The sequence below is a fragment of the Clupea harengus genome, unplaced genomic scaffold (assembly GCF_900700415.2).
Source record: "Clupea harengus unplaced genomic scaffold, Ch_v2.0.2, whole genome shotgun sequence".
Taxonomy (NCBI): domain Eukaryota; kingdom Metazoa; phylum Chordata; class Actinopteri; order Clupeiformes; family Clupeidae; genus Clupea; species Clupea harengus.
Window position 1 is genome coordinate 169,784 of NW_024879588.1, and position 5,543 is coordinate 175,326.

Sequence of the window (5,543 nt, forward strand, 5' to 3'; positions counted from 1 at the left end):
GAGCAAAGAATATCAGAGAAACCTCGTCCAGAGCGCCGCGGTCCTCAGCCTGGACTGAAGGTTCACCTTCCCACAGGACGATGACCCTACGCACACAGCCAAGACCACGCAGGAGTGGCTTAAGGACAACTCTCTGAATGCCCCTGAGTGATCTAACTTAAACCCAATCAAATGTCTCAGGAGAGAACTATAAATGGCCGTCCACCAACAGTCCCCATCCCACCTGACAGAGCTTGAGAGGATCTGCAATACTTATGTCAGTATGATATTTCATTTTTTTCTTTTTTAATAATAATAATAATAAATGTGAAAACAGTGAGGGTGTCGGAATACTTTCTGAATGCAGTGTACAGTAGGCTTACAGCATCAAAACATGGTAACGAGTGAGGGGGGGGGGTTGAACATACGGAAGTGTGCTGTTCCTTCCTCTTTGTTGGCGGCCTCATCATACCTCGCTCGCTGTCTTGGTCTAACGGAGTCAGACTGCAGAGTCTACGGGTATAGGGATGTTTGTAGCATTACTCCTCATGTTTGGACCACTTCATTGTCACTCAGGTAAGAAGTTAATGTCTGTTTAACATAATCTTAAGTTTTTCAGCATAGTATCAGCATAATACCTCCAGTATTGTATCAACTTGGCGCTCTGGGCTTATCATGTCCTCTGTCAAGGGGAACAAGTAAAATGTCTACTGCCGGTGAAGAGTTATGCGTCTTTTCCAAAAGAGACCTCTAACTACAGATGATTTATTTTATGACTTATTTATTATAACAGCTAATGGCTCTGTCACTGCCCTGTTTGAGTCTGTGTGCAATAAGGGTGTCGCATGTGTGCAAGTAAACGGTTTATGGCAAGCCACATTTGAGCTAGACTTACAGTCATACCACACTGAGCACACCCGATCTCGTACGATCTCGGAAGCAGTGCGGTGCCGTGCCTGGTTAGTACTTGGATGGGAGACCACCTGGCAAGACCAGATGCTGTCAGCTGAAGCTGGGTGGGCCAATCCCTCGCTCAGTGGAGTTACTGGATAACTGAAACATCGAGAACAAGTGGATACCAAATCTGGTGGCAACTTGCTATCAATGGCCTATGCTCCACTATGGAGTGAGAGGGTGAATAACCACACATCTGAGCTGGCTAGTTATTTTAAGACTTTTGAAACTGTCCAGCAAACACCAGAAGAAGTATCATAGGGGTCTTGTAGCCACTCAGTCAATCTGGTTGGACTGTCTGGAGTATCATAGGGGTCTTGTAGCCGCTCAGTCAATCTGGTTGGACTGTCTGGAGTATCAGGAGTCTTGTAGCCGCCCATTCAATCTGGTTGGACTGTCTGGAGTATCATAGGGGTCTTGTAGCCGCTCAGTCAATCTGGTTGGACTGTCTGGAGTATCATAGGGGTCTTGTAGCCGCTGTCTGACTGTCTGAATTGCTTGTGTTACTTGTTGCAATGCTAACTTCTTGATATTACTTCACTGGGAATATTGAGTGACAAAACGTTTGTCTTACTTTTAAATTTTTTTATTTAACAACTAAAGAAAATCCCATACTATTTATCTACTGAATTAGGAGCAAAGCTATTTACACGAGGATGCTTAGACTCACCAAGTTTCTAATGTGACTTTGGAGGTAAAGAACAAAACAAAGTGATCGTAGAGGATGAGTCATTTAGCACGAGAGGAGGCTGTACTTCACTTTCTGCCTCTGAAACATCCTGTGGTCAAGTCATTCTGAACAGGCTGATTGCCTTCTTAGTAATCTGCAAGGCTGTCGTAAAATGTGGAAGCCAAGATGTGTAGGACTCATATTGTACACAAACTCATTTGGCAGTAACAAGCTCCCTGTCCATGGCACGGTGAGGTTTCACATATTGAATTATTGCCTGCAGTATTTTTGGCATGTTGCATTACATTGGCTTACACCTTAACCTTAAATACCATAACCATAACTTGCTTGGGCCTACATTTCAGTTTGCCTAAAGAAATGTGGCTGACCATCAATAGGTCTTTACATGGAAAGCGTATCATTGCATCCTCCACAATGTCTTCCAGAGGGGGTGAGAGTAGGAAGTAGGGTCGGGGGTTGGGTTTGGTGGGGAGTATTTTAGACTGTGGACACAAAGGGTAAAAAAAGGGTAACATTTTATATAGATAGTCCTAACCTACAGGACTTTAGAGATGCTTTGTTGAAATTCAAGTTCAGTCGTACTAATTGTTCACGGAACATTACCTTCATCAAGTCTGACCCCTGACCCTAACTGCAACCATTCAGTTTAGTTTCAACAGACAGTTTCAAATCTGGGCATCTGTAGATAGTCTGTAGGGGACCATCAAAATGATGTCTGACCAAAAAGAGTGTTATTATTCAACAGAGCACATGTCATAAATGTATATTTTTAATATATATATATATATATATGTTTATCTGCTGTACATACAGAGCCAGTGCAGATCACTGCATACGAGGGGGACACGGTCACGCTACAGTCGACAGGAAACACCACGTGGAATTTCAGCAGAATCCGGTGGTCCATATTCGACAACAAGACTTTCATCGCTACTTTCAAAGGGGGAGACCTGAGAACCGACCTGTTCTGGAGTTACACGGGTCGACTTACTCTTAACCGCACCACTGGTGACCTGCAGATCAAAAATGTGGTTAAAAGAGATGCCAAATTATATTCAGTGCTTTTGATGGATGTCAGCGGCCCGCAGCAAAACCATGACGTTCAGCTCACAGTGAGAGGTAAGAGGTGAGGGGAGAGAGGTGAGGGGTGAGAGGTGAGAGGTGAGGGGTGAGAGGTGAGAGGTGAGAGGTGAGGGGTGAGAGGTGAGAGGTGAGGGGTGAGAGGTGAGAGGTGAGAGGTGAGAGGTGAGGGGTGAGAGGTGAGAGGTGAGAGGTGAGAGGTGAGAGGTGAGGGGTGAGGGGTGAGAGGGTTGAGGGGTGAGAGGCTGAGAGGTGAGGGGTCGAGAGCGTGGAGATGGTGAGAGGTGAGAGGTGAGGACGGTGAGGGGGTGAGCGAGGTGAGACGGTGAGAGGTGAGGGCGTGAGGGGTGAGAGGTGAGGGGTGAGAGGTGAGAGGTGAGAGGTGAGAGGTGAGGGGTGAGGGGTGAGAGGTGAGGGGTGAGGGGTCAGGGAGCCAAAGCAGGCCTATCTGTTGCCTATATGATACAGTGTAAGCAGTGAACACATGGCGATTTGAGTCCTACAGTCACAAACAAAAGGTTTTAAGAGTGTTAACGGTGACGTGTAAGAATGTTCCCTTTTGGGTTTCTGTGTGCAGCTACTGCCATTGTTTTATTTGATCTCCCACACTGCTGTGATAGAGGGGAACATGAAGGGAACGGAAATTCCTTTTTTATGATGATTCATAATTCATGATGATTGGTCGCGATGGTGGGGTGTGTGTGTGTGTGTTTCAGTGTGTGTGAGAGTGTGTGAGTGTGAAGTTTGATACCACAGAAAACCATATTGAACCATTTTTTAGAAATTGTGTAGGCTATACATTTTTATCTGAACAATACCTGAAATATGCTTTCTTAGTAAAATTGTTTTATTTGAAAGTGTAACTTCACCCCCAGCTCTGAGCCAAATTCCACCCACTGCATCACTATGAAGAAAGCCAAAGGGTGGGCAGGAGGTTGAGAGGGGGGCAGAGTGGGGGGTGTGATGGTTGGGAGGGGGCGGAGTGGGGGGTCTTTGTGTGTGTGTGTCTGTGTGTGTGTCTGTGTGTGTGTGTGTCTGTGTGTGTGTGTGTGTGTGTGTGTGTGTGTGTGTGTGTCTGTGTGTGTGTGTGTGTGTGTGTGTGTGTGTCTGTGTGTGTGTGTGTGTGGGGGGGGGCATTTCCTGATGTGGATATGTCGTAGATATGTCGGCGTCAGTTCAGTGGGATTTTAAACCGTAGGTGGCCTGTTGAGCTATTTTCCACCCAGAAAGTTGTGTGGAGGTTTTTGTCTATGAACTAAATGTCTAAAATGGTTCAACCTTAAACCAAATACCCTAGGATGGCTAAATTCACTGGATGCAATTTAAACATGATTGATGGTGTTTCCTCTTGTTCTATCCAGCAAAGCTGCGTCAGCCGACTCTAAGCAACAAAGGAGTGGAGTACGGAAATGGTCAGTGCGAGGTAAAGCTGGTCTGCACGTCGCCTCAGACAGGACTTAACTTCACATGGGCTTATCTGGGGGATTCTTCCGTGCTCTTTAAATCCCATTCCTTGGACCGTAACAGCTCCTTCCTGTGGGCATACCTACCAACAGGCAGTGCCGCAAACTTCAGCTGCACGGTCAGCGACAACCTTCGAAACACGAGCAACAGCTTGCAGGTGCCATGCAGAGGTAGGTGTCATCAGCTGAGCTGTGTCAGTTTGAGTTCTCTATATGAAATCTTATATTTCACAACAAAGTTCAATCTATCAAAAGAAAGCTCACTTAAACATTTATTTTTGTCTTCTCAGACGAGCGTAACCATTGGATCATTGTGTACATCTTTGGAGTGTTCACAACTCCCTTTGTACTCTTGCCTTTGAAGTGGTGGACAGGCTGCCAACCGATAGCTGCTACAGCAGTGTAAGACGCAGTATAACTATTGACAGAAATGCCTTTATTTATTTCCCCAAAAAGAAGCTTTTTATAGAAACATCAAGCACAAATACATTATTGACCTACAACTGTAATGTGATTCTGAAGACATGATACATAAACTAAAATATAAGTTCCCAAATATATGTTCCAAAAATATAACTTTTCAGTTTGTGATATTCAGTATATCAACACATTTCTTTGGTACAGTGTACAGTTTGGTACACGTACAAAGGTGCAGTGTGTAGTTTATAGTGGCATCTATTTGTAGTAATTGAATATAGTATTCATAATTATGTTTTCATTAGTTGTTACCTGTACCTATGACTCCTTATGTTTTAGGAGGGCTCTAGAGGTCTTTTCGCATAATTTGATGGCCATGTAGTACTTGCACATTCTTGTTCAGGGAAGGGTATTCAGCTGGTTGCAATTCAGCTACTTCGCTACTATATGCCAGTAAAAACTGCACTGCCCCTTTAAAACAGGTTTAATTTCTTATTAAATGAGACTACTAGGTACTAGGTCATCTACCTCAATGGCAGTCTCTCTGATAACAAAACTGTTTCTTGTGGTGTTCCAAGAGGGAGCTCCCTCGGTCCACTTTTGTTTTTGATTTTTATAAATGATTTGCCATCTGTTATTATAAGTGCTGATGAAGTCATGTATGTGGATGAGTCTACTCTTTTTACCTCTTCACACACGTTAGTGGAGCTGAGAGAAAATCTTATTCTTGATCTTCAAAATGTAATAAGCTGGGTGAGAATGAACAAAAACAGAAAACACCTACAGAAACTTCATGTTGCAGAAAACAGAGCAGCCAGATATAGAGAACTATATGTTAAGAACTGTTCTCTATAGGGGTGAGGTGGAGGTGGAATAAGCTGCCTTTAGACATGAGAAAGATAGAGAATAGCGCCACATAGAAGAGGTCATTAAGATGTCATTTTTTTTAGAACAGATAC

General features: G+C 44.1%; 1 pseudogene; it reads left to right on the forward strand.

Moving 5' to 3' along the window:
* The first annotated feature begins 868 nt into the window (after window positions 1–868).
* Window positions 869–987, forward strand: LOC122129084 (annotated as a pseudogene).
* The last annotated feature ends 4,556 nt before the right edge of the window (window positions 988–5,543 follow it).